Source organism: Plectrocnemia conspersa, unplaced genomic scaffold (genome assembly GCF_051122295.1).
Source record: "Plectrocnemia conspersa isolate PC_06_02 unplaced genomic scaffold, ASM5112229v1 ptg000014l, whole genome shotgun sequence".
NCBI lineage: Eukaryota > Metazoa > Arthropoda > Insecta > Trichoptera > Polycentropodidae > Plectrocnemia > Plectrocnemia conspersa.
The window spans coordinates 4,441,800-4,468,103 of NW_028277178.1; positions in this window are offsets into that span (position 1 = coordinate 4,441,800).

The following is a 26,304-nucleotide window of genomic DNA, read 5'->3' on the forward strand; positions in this document are numbered from 1 at the left end:
ATAGCTAACGTCTATTTCGAAAAGAACAAAAAAATAATAAGCATATCTCGTTTTTCTCATGAATAGTTTTTAGTCAAACATCTATTTTTTTTTATATAAATTTATTTTTCATTAGAGAATTTACATTTAATTACAAAAATGTTTTTAAACCCTGACCTCTGGATATATCATCAATCAGCGAACATGTTTACGCACCTAATTGATTGATTGTATTAACACACATATTCATAATAATATGCAGATCGTGAACACGCGATTACTATTTTTTGCATTTTTTGTCTTCATTCACAGTTTTTGTGATAAAAAAGATCATTAAAAATTAATGATGTTGATATTTCAAAGGTGATCGTGCGACCTTTTGTTTTTGGTGCGTTATTAGTTTTCACGGCCTTGTGCGAGGTTATAAATTAAGAGATATAAAGGCAAAGGTTTTTAGGAAACCAATTGTAGATCAAGCGATTGTTATCTGAGTCACTATTTTATAATTTATGCAGTTTATTATATTTATATATGTTTTATTAACGTTTCAAAAACAAGTCGATCTATACCCAGTTTCATAAAATGCAAATTAGGATTGTTTGCCAAAGTATTAAAATCGTGACGTGTACGCATAACAGACATAAATAATAATTCTAATTGTTAAGTATGTTAGTAATACTTAATACTCTACAAGGTGTCGTAGCGGAGTGTCGTAAGATTATTTTAAGTTAAGTCATTATATATCTGTTTAAAAACTTTGTTTTTTATTTAGATACTGTAGCGAAAATTTAAATACGTTTTATTGTATTCAAAATTTATATAAGTGCCTTTTATAAATAAAAATATAATTATAGGTCAATGTTGATTTTATCAGAAGTAGTCAAATTATTCTAAATCACATTTCCTAAGCATGGTATGCTTCAAAACATATCGAACGATACTTTATTGATTATTCAACAGCACGGTTTTTGTGGATCGAGATCAGTAGCAACGAATCTATCTTGCTTTTTTTGTAATTTTTTGATTAAAAATATCGATATAGGCAATCAAGTAGATTTAATTTACGCTTATGCTATATTTAAAAAAAAAAAGTTTGTCATAAGTTTTTGATTAAATTATAAATATTATAGGCTCTATTCATGTTTACTTTTAAAAGTTGTCTTCAACACTAGGAAGTGATAGAGTGCTATTTCAGCTTTAAATATAGGTAGTATCATCAAAGAATCAATTTTACTATCATTTGTGGTATTTTAGATCCCCAGATCTTGTCTCTGCCTATAATGTTTGTAATCATTGCACAGTCTCGTAATGATAATTTCCTCGTTGCTCCCGGCCGAAGCGGTGGGCTTGGTCTTCGTAAACCAGTGACAACCAATGGTTACAACAATAAATAAGCCGACAAGAAAACGGTTATTATTTATAATAAATTGCTTAATTGGTATAATTGTTGGTTTCGCGTCGGGACGCGATTGAGATGCAATGTGTAAGTGTGTGATAACGTTTGTTTTGTGTGATGCATTGATGCGATAGAAATTTATTGAATATCAAATAAGAAAAATGTCACTAAACCCTCATATTATAATAATAACTTAACTTTCTCGTGTAGCGGACCAGTATTATTTTCTTAGTGTTAACCGGGGATTTGCCGTTGATATAATAATTTTAGTATCAATACAGTTAGAGTGTCAACTTATAACAATATTTTAATAAAATTGTACGATACTATTTTTATAATAAATTGTTATTTAGTATTTTTTATTATTATTTTTTTTTTTTATATGATATACTTTGTTATATATATTTTTTAATATAGTCATATCAATTTGAATGATCCAAATTCTTATTATAATTAAATTATCTTATCAAAAACATCAACTCTTGTCTGAAAAATGTATTGAAAGTCAGCGTCCATTTATGGACAAACAATAATTTATAAATCCAAAATCAAGGCTGGTCAACTGTCACGCGTCATAATTCTCTTGTATACTTTGACTGAAAAATCTATCGTGTCATTGTTCGAAATTGGAATAAATCGTAATATCATTACGATTAATAAGATAGCAATTTTTTTCAACATGGTTGTTTTGACCGGCGCCTAATAGGTTAATTGAATAAAATCGCCCACAATTGCCGCATTGTCAGTAGAGATAAATCACAATATCATTGTTTAATTTTGAGGAGCGTGTAATTAGATACTTATTGATTAGGTTTTTTTATTGTTCAGCGCGTACGGAGGTGTTATGGTATGCGAGGTCGCCCGGAGCAGAGTGTAGGTCCGCATGGACCCCATGACCCTAGGTGGACACGCTCTCCGACGCCATTAGACCGCCGTTTGACGTGAATGGACGTTATTTCGGTTGAAAAGTTCAAACAATTATTCAGCTCACGTAGCTCTTCGTCAGAATCTGACGTGCCAGAAAAGCTTTTTGCCGAGGCCGACATAATGCAAGGTCGCCGGTGGGGCATTTCTGGAAAGGTGTTATTTACACTGACAGCCTGACATTTGACTCCGAGCGTTAAATGGCCGAGGGCAATTACTATACTATTATTTTGGCAGGAGCGAAATGGCGATGGTGTGACCCTTTGGTGTTTGAAACACTGAACTGGAGCGTTTGTGGCAATATTGCTACAATTAATTGGTCTCTAATGGTATGGTGGAAAAATCGTGAGAATAATAGATTAAAAATGAGAGTACATACATCTCGATCTAGAACAGTTGTGGTCATAAAGACATTAATAGTGTAATAATTACAAATAATACTTCATACCCCAATTGACAATTGATTTAAAAATTCACTGATTTGTATCAGAAAAACCTTACTTGTTCACAGACGGATGATCTGGTACGCTTTTTTACACATAATCAGATATTAATAAAGTTGTAAAGTCATATCGTTCAATAAAATATGTATTGACAGTTGCGAAGCGTCTATTTGATCTTTGAACCCTAACCTATATACTATATATAAATTAAATAGCACAATAAAAGTTCGAAAACTTTTGTTAGGGCAGGTTGGGTTTGGTTAAATATTTAATAAATATTTCACAATTGCTTAGAAATTTCCCAAATAACTTCTTTATACAAATCTGATGATAGAAGATTACGGTCTTAAACCGCGAATAAATTAAAAAAATCTAATCTGTAAAAATATTTTGCGAGGTAGAAAATTAGAATCAATCGAATTAAAACAGATGCAATTATTTTCACAAAACGTAGATAAAGTCTCCCGCCACCTCCCCTAAATATAGAGGGCAATATCGTAAAATGGAACACAAGTGTTAAATACCTGAAATAAATAAATTATTATTATTATTCTAACCAAATACTTTTGTAAAAATGTTTTTCATTCTTTTCGCAGAATACACTACTTCGCAAGCAAGTTTGCGTAAGCAATTTAATTCTTAGGTTTCTCATATAAAGTGGAATTTTATTAACGAGCTTTGCATTTTTGTTACGTATCTAAATATATTCCTGGAGTATCCAAAGAAAAGTTCAATGATCTGTTGAGAGCAATCAAATATTTTATTTTAAGAATATAATATGTTTGTAGGGCCACCCATGATTGTTCGGGAAAATTATATTGTAAAGACTAACTAAAAGCCTATAAAGCGAATTACTTTAATTGACCTTTTTAAGAACAATGTTTTTATCGTATATTTACATTAAATCCATTGAACAGGTAAAAAATAAATAGCTAATAGCCGAATGGTCGGTGCCAAAACCAAAGAAACGCGTTGCATATTTCCTCAAAACTTGATATCAAATCCTAAATGGTGTTGGACTTTCTCTGATTCTCAAGGAGTATGTATATTAGCTTTATTATGGCCGTACCTAATACAATTATTGGGCCAGGAACTTTCACTAGAAATATACTTCAGTCAGAACTTGGCACTACCACTTTATAAAAAGTAATATATTTATTTCACTTGTATTAACAAAAAACAGTTTTAGCGCCCATTCAAAAAAAAATAATGTTTGGAATAATAAAACATCAATATTATCATCAATTAATAAAAATAAAACAGGGATTACAAATTTGAATCAAAGCAATTAGATTAATCAAAGAGTCGAAGGAAAATGGGACGAATTTATCTTTTCTTCATCGTATATAAGCCAAAACCTTGCCATAAAAAAATCACTTGTATCAAAAATTACCTTTCTTTTTTGTTGGCCATTGAACTCTTTTCTTGCATTTTTTTTAAATAAGTATTTTTTAGTAATCTGCATTAATGCATATAAAAACTTGTTGATATAATATAATATCAAAGCCAACCATTAATATTGATCCGACAGATTAATTAATTGGTAGGTCAGGTCAGTCAGTGCACGACTTTGCCTCAACGGTGACCTTAAGGTCTCGGGTCATGACCAACGATGATATAAGAGCACTTAATAATCACGACCGCCGTATTTTATAAACTTTGATTCGCCGAACGAACAAAGAAAGAGAGCGAGCTTTTTCTGCAACCCAACTATGCAGGGAGGGAATTTTTGCGAGCTTTTCCGCACACGCACGCACACATAATCATGATTAACACATTAACGACTCGGTGTGTTTTAACACTTGAGCGTTTTGTTGCGGGCACACGTAACCTGTTAGGAGCAATTAAATTTTAATTTGGTCACGACTTCACCCAGTTAACACCGCCGTCATCAAGGAATGAAAATAAACGCCAATATAAATATGTTTGTATATGTAACGGAATTATTATTGTGAATTTATTTTGACCGATCGGTTGCGCAACGGTTAATAAAATGTGTTTAATATGTTCGTACCGCGTATATTTTATTAGGTAATAGCCTGAGAAATGTCAAACTTTTAATTAAAAATAGCAAATCAAAGTGAAATTCAATAAGCTTAATATATTTAGATTTCCTAATCAAAATACTTGTTATTTATAAATATATATCATACATATACAATAAATTATGTACATATCGATAGCTTTTAAGTATTAATTTACACCTAAGTGTAAATTGATATATACTGAAGTGAAAACCCCATAACTATCGACTTTACATAAAGGATAAAATTAATTAATTTTAATAAAGTAACTGTAAATTCTAGATTTATATTATTTAAGTCCGTTAGTAGAATGCTAGTTATTTTTGCAAGATGTGATGGATATTGTGTACTGACTGCATTTTTTAATTTAAATCATAAGTTGTGGCCGTACAATTTGCGCAATTGATTCAAAATCAGTGAAAATTCTTAAAGTCGTAAAAAATTTAATTGTGCAATTTGGGGACGTTTGATATATTTTCGCACCGCTTTTTTTAGTATTCGACACCATCGTTCGCCATTGTGCAAGTGCTTTTTGAACTGTTAGTAGATATCGTTTAATGGATGTCTGCTCTGATACATAATATCGTTTGTTTTTGCCAACAAAATACTTCGTTTCTTAGAAGTGAAGCTTACTAACTTTTCCAGATTTTAAATATATATTATATATATAATAAACTTGTTAGTTTAGAGTTGCCACATTTTTTATAACATGTGGTAAAAAATATAGTGTTATTAATTCATGTCTACTCAAAAGTGAGATTTGTCAATTTACACTTAAGGCTATCGATATGCATTGATAGAGTTCATAGATATGTTTTACTTAAGAGAATTAGATTTAACATTAAAAATTTACATTAAAATTTAATTCATATTATAAACTTCATGTTTTATCTCATGTTTTATTTATTTCTACAGATTGCTTTGACGAACTCTTGGTTAATATTATTATAATTTATTTTCATGATTTATCTTAATTATAATATATTGAAGTACATTTTTAATTTATCAATAATGTTATTTTAAAGTAGCCAAATAACATTTTAGTATACGAATTTTTATGTAAATGACAAAATTATGCATAAAAATAAAATATTTTATTAAACAGCAAACTAATTTTGTCGTAATATATGTATATTTTATTTATATTTTAATGTTATATTTTTAGTTGTAAATATTAAATCTACACGATTTAAAATACACTAAAATACCTTTATGGTTATGAAAAAATGTAATGAAATGTTTCAGTTCTGATATTAAAAGAAAATCCTAAAATATACACAAATATAAAGATATATTTTTTTATTTATTATAAAAACTTTAGAACAAATAATTTTAATAAATTTATTTAGCTAGAATTTCTTCTTTTTCTTGCAATGTGTTTAAACGACTGAGAATATTAATTAAAATTATTAATAACATTCTCTAACCCTTTGCAATTGTAATAGCTTATTTTCTAGGAATACTCATAGCATCAGTACATTTGTTAAACATCTAAGCAAATCTTTTTTTTAATTGTTATTATAGGCTCTTCAAATATTTTTTAATATATGTATTATCGTGGCATATGTTAGAGTTTATAATAAATCCTAATTATTTATTAGTATAATGATATTAAAAAAATATTTAATATTCTGAAGGGCCCAAAACTCAACTTTGTATTAACTTTATGTAGTATAAAGATTTTTCATATTAATTATATAATAAATATCTAAAAGTATTTTATTACGCTTTTATAAAAGTTTAATTTACATATTTTTAAAAATAAAATTTATTCTTAAAAAAACAATTAGGAGCTCAAAAGATGTGACCTAAAAATTGTTAGCACAGTTTTTAAATATTCTTAGAATGATGTAATAAGTTAGTTAAACGTAGAAAAAATATCTTACATATTCAATATATTATCTCATTTTATATTCAACTATTTAACACCTAGTACATATGTAAGTGTTAAATAGCCATATTTTATTATATATGCATTTTTATTTTAATCATTGAATAAATCCATCAATAAATCGATTTACTCTTACATAACTAACCTATGTAAATATTTCAATTTATCAGTTGAAGGTGTAAATCGAGAGATAACTGTATGTTTTTATAGTAAAATTTCGGGTCCACACACAGCCAGCCGATCGAAATTGAATTGATAAAGAATTTATTGGTTAGCCGTGTTAACAGTCGTGACTTGATTACGGCCAGAGTAAGGCAATAGGTAAACAGATACCGTGGCCGATAAGAATATATATCTGGGTACTTTCTACCTCACAGGTATTTTTGTCTCGGCGAGAGAATATGCTTAACATAACAATCTATCCGGATCTTCGAGTGAACGGCCAATGATAAGCAACGCGAAAGTTCTTTTTTTGATTTATGTTAATTCACGTGTGCGTAACCGTTGCGCAACCGTTACGGTCAATTTGTAATATTTCTTAATTTGTTAAATTAATTTATCAAGCTATTAGCTAATCTTCTGACTAGTAGGATAGATCAGTGATTTTTCATTAATAAAAGGTCAAGCGATTTAATCCAATTCGAGATCCGATATTGTATAACTTCTATGGTGTCTGGATGATGAGAATTAATATATTATTTTAAACGCCTTTGTATTTATACAAATTAACTCAGTACATATTATATTATCAATGCATAGCAGTAGTGTTTTTCTGTAGTTGTATTATAAATCGACAACCCTGTTTGTTTGTCTTATATTATGTCGATGAGAATCGCGAACATGACAAGCGGCAATTAAGTTGTCCAACACGAAGGCTGTATTAACTTGGGGAGAACTTCCGCATCAGCCTCATAATCCGACGATATTTGCTACATTGCAATAAGGTGAAGGTCTTTCTGGATCAAACTTTGACAGGAGACAATCTACACAAAAATTTAGAACGGTCCTAAGAATGATTCATCAGAATAAATTCACGTTTTTTAGTTTATAAATTATTTATAGTGAAAGTGCATTTATGGCGTGAGCCGAATCATTTGAGAGCAAAAAAGGGGTTGATGAAAAAAACGGATGCTGCACCCCTAGATCTATTTTCACCCCCACCTGGCAAATCAATTTACCACCCTTATCCATTCACAAATGGCCGTATAGAATTACACATTAAAAACAAATCGGTCCGAAGAGCACACTTGCGGGCTTCCCACAGGAATAATGAATTGGGTATGAATACATTAGGTTGGCATGTTTTGGCAAATATTGAGCACATGCTGTTTATTTTGATTAGGTTACGCATTAGAAAAATATCACGAGATAATGAATTATATTAATTTTAATGTGACGTATTATTTTAAAATTATTAATAGCATAGTTTATGGTACCGTAAAATTTTCAATCAAAAATTTCATTTAAAATCCCTTATTTAAAATAATATTTACTTTTTATTTTAATAAAAACACATATTCAAGTGTACTGTTTTAACTTAAAAATTATTTCTCGAGATTTTTTAGAGAATATCATTTCTCCAGAAATTTCCCAAGAGATTTTTTATAGAGCCTTTTTTGTTAAAAATTAAATTTGTACGAATATTTAAAAATGCTGTGCAACCGCCGAATTTTTTTATACCGCAGTATAAATAGGGTGGGTTCGTGCCCAATGTTTTAAAATACGTATGCTTTCTTGGAAGCTTTTAATAAAGGTCACATATATTTGAGTGGCAAAAAACTGTTTACAATTTTTTTTCCCTACTCTAATCGGCTTAATCGTTGTTTGGTAATCTAAGAACTACATTCATATTTAGATAAGAAATCTAAAATTTAAAAAAAATGAATTAAGAGTTTTCACAGAGTTATGCCAAATAATTTTGGTGAGCTTTAATCTACTTTTTTTTAATAATATATTTTTTTATCTTTATCGTGTTCGAAATGTATAAAAAGAAAAGTAGGAACTGCTATTATTTGTAATATTCTTTACGATTCGTGTATAAATACATAAGCCCAAAATTCTTATGAAGTTCAAAGCTCTTTGTATTCAATCGAAGTTGATCCATCTACTCTTCAACGATCATCCAATTTTTTTCTTTATCAATAATATAAAAATATCTACAATAATTAGCGTTATTACTATAATTACATTCTATGTATTAGATAAATATTTTTATTTATCAATATTTCTCGAAAATTCTCGAGTAAAATAGAATGTGAATGTGAAAATAAAATTTTTTATTTTGCGAGAAATTAAAAACATCAAAAAAGCAAAATGCTTATTTCAGAGATTCAAGCGCCTAAAAGTAGTTTATATGTTTTGCAATTTTGTGTAGTAAACTTTTAAATGTACTGAAAAAATAATAAGCTTTTTCATTTTCTCTTATGGTTATATAATAAAAACAAATAAATCATAATAAATTAAATAAAAACTAGGACTTATAAATTGATCCCAAATATGGCGTCACAAATAAGTTAATAATGTGTATACTTAACTCTTTTAATGCCAAGCAAAATTTAGCGGTGAATGCTAAAAATGCCAAGCATATTTTTTGCATATATTGATTTTTTTTATAAATTTATTTAAATATATATTTCTAAAAATTATATTTTTGTGTGTACTTCTATTTATTATAGCAACAAAATATAATCTAGTGAGTACCCAAAAAATATTTCATAATTTAAAAAAAAGTACAAAAGTAGGAACGGACAACGACGTTTTTACGGCATTCAAACGGTTAAAGACAAGCCCAAAATATTGTCTCCGAGCAAACATGTAACAAACAGGTAGCAAACCACCGTTGCTAAACTTCTAAACAAAAGCATACGTGTCATTTCGTTGTTATTTATTCATTGTTAGATTATGTAAAAAAACTAAGTTTTTAATTTTGCCACAAATCTATTTTTGAAACAGCTTTAATTTTTGTTGTAATATATGATTTTTATATATAAATTTAGTAGTATCTTGATTATTTAGTATTATATTCTTGATTATTTCATAAATTATATTTCTCACTTTAGTGCGCATGGCAATTTATTAAAATAATAGAGATCAAGATATAGTATTAGTTATGTAATAATAAATATAATTTCATCTATAAAATATTACATGCGTACACTGTTTGTATTGAAAATGCAAATAAGATATGCACAATATATATTTTATTGCGAATCCAGTAGCCGTTAGACGTGCCTCAATACAAATACTCTAGATTTCAGTTTAAGATTATAAATGCGCTACGCATGTATTATATATTTATATTGAGATAAGCTCATTTCAATTGGATTTCCTCTGGCCACGTGCCGCTATATTACATGTGATAAAATCATAAGTTGTGAATTCATAAGGAAGCTCGTAATGTAATAATAGACTGCGAAAGCTTTTCATAAATACTATCTACTCATATTTTAATGCATATATCTGTGGCGTGATATTAATACAACCAATGTTGAAAACATCTAATGTTAATTGTTTGGAGGAATTGGATTTGTTTTGTTGAAATGGGATAATATGTTAAATAATTTTAACAATAAGAATATATTAAAAACTTAATTGGTAAAATGTATAAAGTAACCTACTTGTGAATTAAATGTTATGGAAAGAAATATGGAAAGCACTAGGAACAAACATTATTATTAAATGCAATAAAAATCAATCATTAAACAAATACTATATTACATTATTTCACAAAAAATTTTATGTGAACAACAATCATGATTCACAGAAAAACATTTTTCAGAGACTGCGTTGTAAGTAAGGAATCCAATCTTGAGCTAAAATTACGACTTATACATATTTTGCTCGTGCTATGTAACTAATCTTTTAATTAAGCTTTTTATTATTTTCTTAAAAGTTTTACGAGTAGTTACTAATAACACGATAAGATGATTATTGTCATCGAAAGAAGCGAAATTTGTTAAATATTTCAATGCATTCCAGATTTCCCCTATGGGTAACTAATATTCTTCCGGATCCCATGCTTTCTCATATTATTTATTATCATTGTGTAATTTTGACACATCTACAATAACGATACTTGTATTTAAATACGCACCCTGTCATACGTACTCGATCACAAAAGCAAAAACCACCACTCGTCTATTTACGGAGAGGCGAACCGCCGCACCACCCTCATCGTCATCCCGCACTCCCAAAATAAACAGGCCAAACATATTGTCTGGCACTCATTGGCTGAGTCCTGTGGGAATCGGCGAACCCTCGGAATACGAACCTGCCGCCTACAATAGGGGATGATCGGTCGTAAATAAAAACCACCCCTGGATTAACTGCGGCGCGTGCCCCACAATATGCACCGTGTCGACGGACAGTGCACCAGGAGGCGATGCAGTACCCCTACTGTTGTTCAGGGATAGTCAAAATTTAGATTTAAAATTTAATTTTTTTCATATGAAGTGGCCAATCTATTACTGAGATTTAAAACGTTATATATTTTTACAAATAATAGTGCAATTTTAATGATTAAAATGTGCTTCATTTACAGAAATGATTTAACAATTTAATAAGGTTATTACTTTATTACTATGATTATTAGATTTTGTATTTCGTTTGTAGATGAGGAGTCTAATTTGATTATTGTATCCATTGAATAATCATAGAAGAGCAATGTAGTATTTTACACAGATCTGGGTGTTTCTTACAAACACAAAATTTCATGCGAAATTATATCGTTCAGCTTTTCTCATACGAAAATTGTTGCCGACCTCTTTTGTGCACTTTGATCAGCGGGTGCCTGCGGCATGGTAGTTAAATAGAATTTCATCTCGACTATGGTGCATGGTGTTTTATCTAATATTATGGGGTTGTGATCCTCCGCGGGATTGCAATCGTGTGAACTGCGGATTGACACTTGCCCAAGCAACAACAACCAGAGGGGCACACCATATAATGAAATTAATTCATTGCGGGAGCGTGTGAAATTTTTCCCACAATACAAGCAATATTTAATTAATTAAATATAATTAAAATTGTATTTAATAAATATCTGTGGCTTACATAAACGTATCATTTCAATGTAATATAAAATATGGTTTAACTATATACTCAATAACAAACTAAAAAATGAAATATTATAAATATTTAATATCCAAATAACTTATGCAAAATGACAAGCTTGCTTTGTAAATGTTTACTTGATAAATATTTCCTAAGAATCTGTGTAGCATTTGTTCTTATTAGTGTATTTTTTCAAGGTATGAGAAATTGATTTAAACTTTTTGAGAAAAAAATATATGTAATATGTATTTATATTTTTTTGTATAAAAAAAAATTTAAGTTTTTATTTAAAAAATATAACGTAAAAAATGGTTAAACTTTTATAACAGGCAAGTACATAATTATAACATTATTAATTCGAATATTGGCGAATCAAACTTTAGTATTTTATAATATTTAAGTTATCAAAAATATTTAATAACATTTCGACTCCACGATCTGATAGTAGCATCTACATTAGCATTTGTATACATGTGGTAATTTATAAATGTTTATAACATGAGATTGTTACTAGCTTTTCCAGTACTTATTATGGCTGCAAAGTCACACTCCTTTGTCCGCAAAACCCGAAACTATTATTTTGCTGTCTGAACATGTTCAAAGAAGTCGGAAATTTACTTATCGTAATTGTCAAATAATATTTTCAGAGTGTTATTCATTTTCTTCAGTTCCTTTTTCGTTACATCTGCTCTGTATGCAGCTGTAAATTAAACAAATTTTTACTATTAACTATTACTGATCCGTTGCCTCCTTTTTTATATCCAGCGTACTGCAGTCTTCATCCACATACTCTATTTATCATCTTCTTGGTCTGCCCTTTGGATGTTTCCTCTGGGGTCATAATCCTTGGGGCTCTCTTAGTTGGCATTCTCATCAGATGTCTATTCCAAAGCATAATTTGAGATTTTCTTGCTCTGCGATGGCTTTTAACTTGTGTTTTTTTATTCTGTATGTACCATCCGCTTCCTTGATTGGACTAAATATTTTTCCCAATTTTTTTTTCAGAGACAGCTGGATTTCTTCCCTTTGTGTGAATGTCTACGTTTCACTGCCATAGGTGATGATGGGACGAATAATCGTTTTATATATGGTGAGTTTCGTTTTTTTGCTTAATATCCGTTAACGCAGGACCTTAGAGAATGCATTGTAACATTTGTTTTCAAGTAGAATACGTTTTCTAATATTTTCGTTAAGTATTATATATTCCAAGCATTAAGTGAAGATAATAATTTTTCTTTTCTTAATGCTTTCCCTGGTTGCATTGATGTCTTCGTTGCATTAACCCTATTTAGTTTTTTTCTAGAGTGTTTTAATAGTTCATCATCGTGTCTTTCTCTTTTAGTTTATCGGTTTGCTATTTTTGCTCTTTTGTCCTTCTTTGGTTAAATGATGGATATCTTTTATTTGAATTTAACTTTTACCAAGCAATGGTCTGACTCAGAATTTGCTCTTTTGTATTTTTTGATAATGCGTATAGAATTTGCTCTACTTTTAGATATCAGCACATGATATATTTGATTGCATAGAGTGTATGTTTATGAATATTATTACTTAAAAATAATGTGCTACTAATTACTTAATTATCGGCTGCTGCAAATTAGCATAATTGTTCACCATTTTAAATAGTATTTTCGTGTAAAATAAATCTTCCTGCCACTTCTATAAATAAATCTTTCTTGGCTACTTTGCCATTGAAGACTTCTGGAATTACTAATGCATCATGTTTGGGGAAGTTTAAAGTTCCTTATAAAATCTTCTGTCTCTTCTGACAGAATAAATGCATTGACGAAAGCAACTAAAATATCTTTATATGTAAAAAAAACATTCATTGTCATGATTTTAAGTAGCAATGTAAATTGTTGTTGTACTCCACGGTGGGCATCGGTGACCTGCATTTCAATAACACAATACACCCGCATTTTTAACTATAAACACCAATTATTTATCTACTTGTTAATTTATCAATATGTGCCAAATAAGGACAACGCCGAACATAGAGGTTCGTTAAAGGCAATTAGCCGTTTGGTGTGCGGTTCGTGTCAGGCGATAATCCTTCGCGACTTTTATTGTTGTAAATGCGAAATTCCGCCATGCACTTTGCCTTGATTCGGTTCGGATGTGTAACTGTTCTGCGCGCGGTGCAATAAAGATAAATCGAGCAAGAGTGCGTACCACCTCCGGCATCATACCTCTCGAACGCTCCTCGATAATGGTAATCTTCGTATTTTATTGTCGTACCGGCCGCCGGAGATAAAAGCTCTCTCTCATTCTCTCTGTTTAGCTTTTCGAGTCGCCAAGTGCACAGGGGCTAAAGTTATTATCGCGATTCAAGGGCCGGAATCAAGGTCGGCGCAATTGATAAAGGCCGCCCAACAAATTGTGTTAATTAAACAAAGTGTATGTGTCTGTACTGAGAATAATAATTAAAACACAAATAACTACAGTGGGGTCTTCTAATAAATAATACAGTAAATCAGCAATTTTTACAGCATTTACCTTGTTTCATTGTATAAAAACATTGAGTTAGATGCAATTTAGTTTTTTGTTTAAAGTTTATATTATTTTAATATTCGAGAGCTTTTTTTGAAATGCATACATGTAATTATTTATCTCTTAAGCAGTAGAAGTAGTAGTAAAAGAGTCTTGCGTAGATCGGCGACACATTCAAAACAGACCCTTTGTGATATACGGTCACATACCATTTCATTACTCTTTGTTGCAATTTCATAACGAGCGGGATACGCGGCAAGCATCCCACATACTCTTATGGCAGTATTATATGTGCATTTTGCTCATTTGTATCGTCTGCCACCGCACCGTGCATCATGTTCGTTCGTTACCGCCGCAAAACGCTCCAGGGATAAATCCCGTCGCAGCATCCGGAGCCTTGGTTAGCAAACGTTAGTATGCCATAAGTTACTTGCATATATCACCGACCCTCGGACACCCGATGACAGATTCATGCAAGTAGCCTCGGCAATTATCTATGCCCTGCGTCGCGAGATGCACTTTATCATTGCTCATAATGCACCGAGACTGTGGGAGACTGGAACATTGATAATCGATGAGGCCACTATTGGGTTTTAATCGGTAAAAAATATATTCTGTGACAAATAGGCACAACACTAGATGAATAGTAAGTGTATGTAATTATAAGGAAAACTCCCCACTTTTTATACCTAATTTGAAAGGCAATACGCTGTAAATATTTTTATCAGCTCTTCTGTATATGTTGTCGATACATTATACATTGATTAATAAATAACTTTCTTGGTAAAACATAGTATTTTCTCATTGGTAATGATTGTGAACTACTTCTCTAATTCTCCTGACACAGTAAATGCTAGGTTGTAGAATCTTTGGTAAAGTCTTTCAACGACCTAAGTTACTTTCCATATTTTCGTTATTCTTTCATTGTCTTTTTTTCAAGAATTATATATGTTTTTCGTACATTTAGTAAATTTCTTAGATAAGCAGTTTTTTTTCTATTTTTTAATACAGAATTTTGTGTATTTAACAATGATTAAAATTTGAAATTGCTTTATAAAGTATTTTATTAGTATCAAAATGTCACATTTATTTTTTGTTAGTAGATATGTTTTTTATATATATATATTTTAATGCTAAAAATATAATTTGAAATAATATTAATTGTTTCATATGTAATAATTATTTTAATTCACTTAATAATTAATTAAACTCAATAATATGTAAAAAAATGGTTTTTTTCATATCATTCAATTAGGCAGCTGCTTTTAAAAGGGCTTTTATAGTTATTGAGCAATTATCATAACTCCCGATAGTAATCAAAAGTAAACATTTGTTTTAAATACATTTCATTTTTAAGCTATGAATTATAGCTTTATAAAGATATTAAATATTATTCATAAGTATATTTAAATAATAAAAATAATGATTATGTAAACATAAAAAAGAGTTCATATGATATAATACTCATATTCTATAATGAAAACATCCGCCTAGCAAAAGCCGCATGAATTAGGTAGATTTCTGTTTATAAAAGTGTGTAAAAAGTTTTTTATTCTAATTGAATATTATTTTAATATATATTGTTTATTAAAATTTTTGTCCTTTAATTTTTTTTATAATTTTTTCAATGTAGTTACGTTTTTTATTTTTTTAAAAAAAAACATATTTATTATATATCTATTTTAATTTTAATTTATATTTTTAAACGTTCTTTACTCTCTACTTTTTTCTCTAAAACTTTATTTAGTAAAGTGACATTTTTTTAAACTTTTGAATAACTGTTATTTTTTAATAAAGACTTTTTCGGCTCCCCGCTTTTATCAGCTAAATATTTATGTTTTAAATGTGTTTTAGCAATGAGTTCCTATTAAAAATTTCTTTGACTTTGTATTATGAATGTGATTTCCTACTTTGGTGGAGTTATGACACTTTCGACCAGTAAACTTGTAACGAATTTTATTGTATAATATTACATAGTATATATTTCAACAAACTATTGTGGGTGAACAAACATTTTTATCTGAGCGCTGGTGGAGAAGCTGGCGAAGGGATGATGTCCAGTCAATGGTCCTCTGAGGGCTCGTAGTCGACGTGTGTCTCGTTCCTTTTGCTATCCGCTGATGTCGATATTCGTTTCTCTCTCGCTCTCTCTGGCCGTCTCTGAGCGTCTGCCATTGGAGACCGGCCTTACGTATCATACGTATGGAAAACTTTTTGGCGAATCATGACCATGGAACGAGCATTCAGTCAATTGTTGCAACGAAATATGTCCACGTCTCTAAAAAGTGACATTTGCTTGCTGGACATATTTGAAGGCGAGTTGTGCAACGGGTTAAATGTAACTAAAGCAATCGTAACGCAAAAAAGAAATATTTTTCCCTGCATCTGAAGGTAATTACAACGTGTTTATTTGTACCTTATTTTATCATATTGGGCATAACAAGGGCTATTGTGGTGGTTCGTTCAGTTACACTATTTTATTACGTTCATCATTATTATTGTCGTTGTTCGAGTGATTAGTGTGCGAGTTAAAAGAATAACCCCTAACAACCCCATACCATAGAGTGCAATAGTGTTAAAACTTTTTCAAGAATAATTGTCATTGTTAGGAAAAAGAAAATTTATAAGATATCATTTTAAAATTAAAAGAATGAGATTATCAGAAGGCGGTATTTATATAAAAAAAAAATCTTTTTTAAAATAAAAAAACCATAATGTCAATTGGAATAAAATATCTCCATAGATTAAAAGTTGGCGTTCTTTAATGTTAGAATCTAATAATCTGGTGATGTCTATAGATCCTTCAGTGGCATTATACAGTGTGCCACTTGTTTGTTCGAAATACACTAGATATTGATACAATTTTCATCTCAGAAATATGAACATCTATATATGACGTTTTATGAGTCTAGAAGTGCTTCAAAAGCTCATATTGGGTCAATTGGATTGACATTGGCATTGAAGTGGTCATTGGCGCGATGATACTGATTATCCATTATTTGTGTGTTATCTGTAATCCAGAATGCGGACGGCAGAGTGCACCGGCCTGCATTCCAAAGTGCGACAAAGCAACCGCCCACGAGATTGCATTCAGCACGCTCACGTCAACGTACCAACGACACTTATTATAATATTCACATTTCTTCTATAAATACATATACATATATATTATTAAATTGTTTATATTTTACGCGTTCTTGTTTTTTGAATAGGTCTCTATATTTCGCCGAAGATTGTCCCATATAGTATTATGTTGCTGTAATTTCAATAAATAGAAAGTACCTATATAATAATATTTAAAACGAAAATTTCACCGCTAAATAGTATATAAGCAAATCGGACCGTTAAAGTGTGCTATGCACTAACAGAAAGATAAACTTTGAGAATTATAGTATAGCTACTAATATTCAATTTATTGTTCTAGAAACCGTTTCATTTAATGATGCCGTTTTTGTAGTTAATAAATTATTAGGGTAAATGTGGTGTTTACCAACGATGGTTTGTGCTGGTTATTTTTATATAGTTATTGTGGTTTATTGCATTCGAGAATTATCGTCTCTTGTAGTTTACCGGAGGCGCCTTGTAGTTAACACACAGCAGCCCATATTTCTTGCTCTCGGATACGTATGGTGTTCAATTGATTATTTGTCTGCATACAGATAGTCAAACAAGTACAACCTTTAGTACTTTCTATATATTATTTAATGAAACAAAACTGTCCTTAATAATTTCCTCTTAAAATTTAAATGATTGAATCTTCTAATATCGAGACTAATGTTTGTCGATATTTATAAATGCCTTATGAACATAAGATAACACGTTTCTGATTTTTTTTTCACTTTTTATCGTGTTTGAGAGATCGAAATTAGTACTTATTATATCAATATCTCATTGATGAATATCGTAATCATTTCCAAATTTAATAAGTCTTGCATATATGGTATAAAATATATTTTGGTATAGACAGGTTATACTATATATAATAAATATTAAATAGATACCTTATTTAAAAAATATATTTTTAATGATATTTATCAATTAGGCCTTTTTGTAAAATCTTTCTACAATAATTTAAGTGGAAGTGAAATTATCTAGCTTTATATTATCTAGTATCACACTATATTTATATGCACTTGACTCCACACTCCCAACCACCCAATTCTGCATAGCCTAGGTTATATCTGAATAGATTAGATTGCTATAGACTAGATGCTCCCATTCAAAGCCTTATAAGTAAATTAGCACTATGTTAAATAAGTTATTTTAAATACATATACAGTGTAGCAAGTAATGATAAAAAAATCCATTTCTCCCATTTTCAATTATCAGCAACGACATGAAATATGATGCTATATCAGGGTCATCTGCTTCATTGAATTAGTCATAACCTGCACGTCATGTAAAACGCCATATTGTGCACTACCCCCTTAATTAAACCCAGCGGCGGTCTATTCAAATGGACGCAATTAATTTAGTGTATCGTGCGCGCGGCCATTACTGCAACTGCGTTCATTATCGACAATTATTATTGAAAATATAACAATAATTATTAAAAAATATAAAATACATCCATAGATGTTATATAAATAAGGGGAGTATAAATATGTGTGTGCATACGATGGACGCGTGTGTCAAATGTTAAATGCTAACCCTGCGCACTTTTCACCAGCAGCACTTAGTGAAGCAAGCGGGAGCACGTGACTTTAATTAGATTGCCCATTATGACAATAAATAAAGCTATGGTCTATGGTTCTAAAATAAGTATAGTACAATGAATAACGTAACTTTGAAGTCCTATTAAAATGCGATTGAGTTGAAAGCTTTAAAATTTATTAGGAATCTGCTTGACATATTTATAACAATTTACTACAATCTAGCCCACTTACATTGTAGAAGTGCTAGATATTTCTAATAAGATTTATTATGGACGTACTAGGACTCAGATAATTATTTTTAGGATACGATACTTTTTTTAAGAGTCAAAATAATAATGTTATATGTTTCAATTATATAAAAATACACTGAGATCAATGTAACGCAAAAAGGCATAAATATTTAAAAAACGATTTTCTAGTTAGTTGTATTTATTTATTATTTTTTTAGTATTAGTTTTGTTTATAGATGTCTACAAAAATAGAATGTACTGTATCTTTATTATAAACTACAAAAATATTAGAGCAGTTAATTGTGCAATACATATACGCGTTTATTTTTGTAGCTTAAAAATTAGCTGTACAAATTTTTGAAGTCACTGCTTAGCAGAACTTGCTTTGACGGTTGACCCTTCTCGGTCGACTTGGCGTGGCTCTACTTAGAGCGAATTTGGCTGAATTCTCGGTAATTCCAAGTCAGAACCGAAGTGGTAGTCCTGAATGAATTTTACTCTAGTGTCTGAGAAAGCTCGTGATAAAAGCTATTTAGTACGTCAATGTATATATGGCTTATTTATGTCGAACGTCCTTTTTATTTATCAATCGTCAGACAAATCTCGATGATTTGTGGTAAAATCATAACTTATTGAACTACATTTGCATAACAGTAATTCAAAAATTAAAATAAGTCAAATTTAATATATTAGAGCAGTTCATCAGTATATTAATGATTAATTAACTTTGTGATAATTAATTAATTTTTTTATACTCTTCGTAGATTTAATGGGTGATACTAGTTACCAGTCATAATATAATGATAAAGTAGTATTATTAACGCGCGATAAGCTCGCCATCGGCAGTTTGGCGCAACAAAAGGAAAGGAAACGCTCGAAAGCTCTCCGGCACAGGAAGTGCATCAGCGCATGCGCACAGATGCCGGCGGTCACGTGACTAGCGGCACGCGCCGCCCGCGTCACGTGTCTGCGCTAATGAATTAATGCGACTAGGCGCGTGCGCGGTATTTGCTCGTTACTTTTACCATTGTCGACAAACTTTTGTGACTGGTCAACCATTGAGCTTTTTGAAATGTTATTTCAAGAATAGAGTACGATTGTGTGCAACTATAAATCGATTAAATTAATAAAACTTTCTGGGATTAAAATCTTTAATTTTAAGATGAATGGATATGAAAAAATTGTATTTTGTGCAGATGTCCTTATGATAATAGTGGCAAGATTTTATTCAATATTTACAGTGCACTTTTATTATTTTTACAGTATTCTGTATTCCTAGAAATTGCACACCAATTAGTAAATGATGATAAATGTAGGTGCCCCCCCCCCCCTTAATGGCATCTCTGAAAATAAAAGTTGTTTTAATCATTTGCAATGCACTCAAAAGTCATACATAAAATCTACTCACATCAATATTTTGTGCCTATTTTTTTTATTATTATTTTCAAATTTATTGTTGTATTTTTTAGTATAATAACACTAGACAACAAAGATTTTGTAATTAGGATTTTGATGACTGATTTGGACTAAGTTTGTCATACATATTAAAAGTTTCTATGTTGGCCATAATGTATCATGTCAAGTTTAGATGTTACAGTCAAATTATTGTTGATATGGACCCCATACATTAAACATGTACCGGTGATTGGTACCTAGGTTTAAGTCCAAGTTTTTGTCTAAGGGTTAATGAAAGTTGTGATAATATGGGGTAAAAGCAGTTATTATTATATTTACAAGATTATATTAAAAATGAAAACAAATGAGAAAAATATACATCTGTAGCATACAAAATTAAAAATGCTTCTTACTATATTTTCTTCTCTTATATTCTATTTCGTCAGTTTCTTTTTGTAGGAACCAGCAGTAATCTGCATATCATACTAGCATATAGAGTCTCCAATTACTCGAACCATCAACTACTCGAGTATCGAATATTAAAATTTTAAAATACTCGAGTACTCGAGTACTTTCGAGTATTTACCAAATGTACCAAAATAGCTATTATTCAAATTCGTGCACATATAAATAAATAAATAAAATACTTAGTATGTTAATTTTTACAATTATTTTAACTTCACGAACATACTTTTTAAAAACAATAATGCAAAAAGTGTCTCGAATTTAATATTACTGCTAACCTTTGGTTTTATTATTCCCGTTATGGAAAAAACCCTTTCCGTTGCTGTTGATGTTGGTCTTATTGTCATTAACGCGTTGGATAAGGCTTCTAATTTATATCTGTTCGCTTTTTATAGATATAAAATTTTTTGAACTCTCTTTTTATGTTCTCTTCTTTCATTCCCTTCTCTGCTTTTCTCTTATTTCCTTCGACTATTGACAAAATAGTATTTTGTAATTCTTCTTGAATAGATTTTTTTTCTTAACAATATACAGTATTCTACTCCTTCTGATTAATGCGAAGAATTTAAATCTATATCCTTCGAAGATGTATTTGGGTGAATCCCTTTCACTCTAGAGCTAAACGGTTCGCAAAGAACTGACTTTACTTTAAATGCCTTTAAAACACATAATTGTTTTGATTTATATTTTAAGCTAAAGGATCAGTATAAACAATTTACAACACTTTACGCTACAACTGCATAGTCATAAAACCTAAAATTTTTTGTTGATATTTCATATTGTTCATTGCCATAAATTAGATAAGTCGGGACTGTCGAACAGAAAACACAAAAGAAATTTCTCCGTCGTACCCACTAACATAGCCGACGACCGGAACTATGCAACTATGGAACTATGAAAAAATTATACTTGATAGTAACCGCTCTAACTCGGGGCTTCGGGCATAAACGCCAAATAAAAGCAAGACGTTAACCTTTACCGGACCGAGTTAAAGTTATTTTTGTTTCTGAAATATTTCAAAAATTTTTAATTTCGAGTATTAATCGAGTAATTTTCAAAATACTCAATTATCAAGTACTTGAAAAATAGACAAAAATACTCGAGTATCGAGTACTCGATTACTCGAATTGGAGACTCTACAAGCATACCATTTCTTTTGAAAAGGGTTCACTATAATAGCCATAAAAAACTCACCCGATTCGTCGCTAACTGCCCCCAGATTTTCTCGGAAAAACGTCAAGATGTAATGTAGAAAATGAATTTTATGTGAAATTTCTGGTTCCAGCCTAATAACTGTTTCACTAAATCAGAATGGTTAGGTTCTTTATTATTACCTGAAAAGCCTTCCACTATAGCTCTGAATGACTTCCAGGCAGCTAACTGAAGAACAGTGAGTTTGTTTTTAAACTTCTTGTCCTATAATATTTCGCGTATTTGTGGCCTAACAAAATACCTTCTTTTAACTTTGCTTCTGAAATTTTGTCATAAGATATTGAAAACTAATTCCATTTTTGTCTAATGCTTTTACATAATTTTTCATGAGACCGACCATTGTGTGTAAATATGGTAAGAAAACATTATCTGAATTTACAAGTGGCTTTAATTTAATAATAATTCTGTTCTCTGTTGCCATGTTATTATTTTATAAAGTTCATGTGTTGCTCTATTATATCCTTAATACAAGAAGCAGCAATACTTCGTATATTCTCCATAAAAATCTAGCAGTAAGGCAGTAACTTTCAAGTCACCACATATATTCCATTGGAAATCGTTGTATTTTAGCAAATTCATCAGAAGAGACATACTGTCGTATGTTTATAAAATATATATGTATACCAGTGGCATGTATATGCGGTGCATGCCTTGAGATTGTAAAACGATTCTAGAAATTAAATATTTTTATATAATTTACGTAATAATAAAACGTAATCGCTCAGAGTATCAACCACAGACAACCATGCCGAGAGAGCGGCTAAAGCCGACTGTAGCGCGGGTGGGCTAGCTGACCAGTTGTCTTGCGCAGTCTTATTGCTTATCGGGAATTGAATTGCTCGCGCATGCGCACTAGAATTTCAGTCGTTACTTTTGCTCATGTTTACAGTCGCCCGTCATCAACCGTTCATGCGGTTGACGTTTTGAATCTGTCTATTTCTCCGGCCTTTCGATTTTCATGTCTCGCAGTGGGAGCTACCGGCTTCCCATAACAATAGCCGGGCAGGTGTAAAATCTCTCGTACACTTTACATTCCGACGATCGTGTTCTAAATTTAAGGAATACGAAAAGAATTTTCTAGAACCGCTTTCTATATCACTTCAACGCTCGTATGTAACTTTTTTAAATTTTTTGAGGTTCAAAAGTGAACTTACATATTTATATATATAAAAAAACTTTTAGACAAATTAATGAAAGACAGGATTAATCCGTTACTGAACAGAACAGCCTTAAATATTTAATCTATAGCTCAATTCTAGTTTTTTAAACACACCTTACAGTACAAACATTTTAATATCACATAACGGCGCATTTGAAGCAGTAATAGTATACATCCAAGTCAAACCAGCCGTGGACAACAGACGTTCCGATTGATCACGGTTGTCATCGCACAACGACCACATTACCAGTTCCAGCAGATCGAGCATGCGCCCTCCATTGTGTCCGATCGCTCTTCGTTTTAACCGTGAACAAACAATATCAAACGATTCGTCAAGCCCTAACAACATGTTGCGTGGACCCTTCGAAATAAACATGCGCGCTTAACGTTCATAATGCATAATGTGTACATCGAACGCTCGAACCGATAAATACCGTGTTCGTAGTCGTAAACGGCGAGCCGTGTTTCTAAAATATGCAAAATAGATTGTATGACTGCAAATCTCGTTTGGATTTGTGATAAGTGAGGATTGGCCGCCGTAACAGGGCGCGGTCACCTGTACCTCCGCTTCAGGTGTTTGCAAACTATATTAGATCATGCATTCAAGAATATATTCAATGAAATATAATTTTATTGCATACATAGTGCACATAGCAAATTTGAAGTAGCATAATTGGCTCAGAAAACAGATTCATATTAATCATTTGATTGTACATCTTATTCTTGTGGCAATTTTTGGTGTTGTTCGATTTGATTTTTGGTAATTATGTTTTATTACGTGAACGTTTTGTTTTCGACTATCGTGACACATTGGGGTAACCAGTTAGGGCACGATATTCTTAATTTGATTAAAAATTAAAAATAAATATATCGCACAATTATGTATGGAAATCACAAAAATACTTATAAAATGAAAATATATTTATTCAACCAGCACAAAAGACCAGTAGCATAGTCGGTGACTAATACCCTAAAAATCTGGGTTTATATAAACCTTTTTGTTTTTAATTGCTATAGTGTCTGGAAGATCAAAATTAGTGATTATTATATAATTCCGATCGATCATCACTGATTAGGTTTCGCAGATCGATCTTCATAGAATAGTAGTAAATTTTCCTAATCTCACGGATGAATATCGTGATAAATATTTTTTAATTAAATTTAGCTAGGTCACGCATAATAATATCTATTGATTGTATTAAAAAAGCATCCAATAATTTACAAATTTTGATACTTAGTGGTTATTGATTGTGCTTACTTTGTTATTTTAACGGAATATTTATAATAAATTTATAAAATTTCATTATTAATAGGTAGTATTAATATAGAATTTATAGATAGTGTCAATTATTTATTATTTATTTAATAACATAAATGTACAAATATAGTTAAAAGCTGTGTTTTTGAGAATCCATATAGAGGTGGAGAAAATAAGGCAAAACAATATATTAATATTTTATTAGACCTAGACGAACATTAAATAATTTAATGTGATATTTAAAGTACTGAGATGAAAAAATGCTTAGTTATTAAGACAAACTTTATAATGAAGTATATAATATATGTAATAAATAATATTCACAGTATTTAAATCATAGTTTATGTTTTTAAAGCAAAGATTTAGGCATGGTTTCAGCAAACACTTATTTAAAATCTGATCATCTTAAAGTAATATATTAGAATAAAACGTGAAAATATTCTCTTGTTATAATTTATTGGATATATTTGACCAGCTCCTCATAACTATCGTCGAAAACATCTTTGTATCTAACGAGCTCATATCAGAATAGTTTTCTCATGTATATATTCAATCTGTACTCTCTTTTATAATTTATTTGTACATATATAGTTACTATCAATTTTATATTGACGTTGTTTAACTGAAGATAATTAATTTTATTTTAAAAATAGTTGGAAGCCTCTGCTTTACGGTTGCTACAGTGTCCGTAATGAGGTGGAATAGTGGCCCGCGGTAGCGCCATTGTCTAAGACGCCCATTGTTGTTCTCGTGAGAGAGCAGGCGTTTAATAATCCAGAGGTGGTTAATTGGTAGCTCGCTTCGGTAGTATTATATTTTATTATAGTATATAGTAGTATGATGAAGCCGTGAATCGGCGGCTAACAATGGCCGACGAAACAAAACATAAAAAAATCAACAGCGATGCGAATAAATCACTAGAAACGCCCAATTGCGCGCGTAAACCAGCTCACAGACGTAATATTTCAATCGAAGCTGATAACGGGAGCGATACGCTCTGAACATGACGGGAATATTGCGGCGAAACGTTGAAAAAAAAACTTTTTTTACCATTACTAAATTAATAAAATGTTTTGAATATCTGCTTTCAAATCAGCGTACATATAAATATGTATATATATATATTTTTTTGAAATCTCGAGATTCATCGCGATTTATGCTTACTTGTATTCTATATTTCGGCCGTGATTTTCCGGCCATGATCACGAATATATATATTTGTGATCATGGTTGATCATTTATTGCTACTTATAATGTGTATTTATAACAAAAATATAATAATTTATTTTGCTACCTTTCTTACGCAATATCAAATGAGTAGTAAAAATGACTCATACGCTTAATATAATCACGCTTTCCATACACATAACTCAAAATTTCGATTAGATCAAAATTATTGTTGTTGTCCTATTGCACAAAGCGCAGTAGCCAGTTACAACTATAAAATTTGGGTCCACGATTACAATAGATTATTATTTATCGACTCGACGGCCGTGTGTTACTAATTGACAAAACAATATATTCTCCTTCTTCTTGAACGTAAACTTTAAGATTTATGAACTACACACATACACAATGACCATTGCGTACAATCTCATATTTTCTAAGCGTCACAATTGGAGTCACTTTCCCTTTTGGGAGCGTCACGGGAGACCGGTAAGCTGCCACCACAGACAGTCTATAAATTATTAATAATCCAACCAAACAGGTGGGTTACTCGCCGGTTGCTCA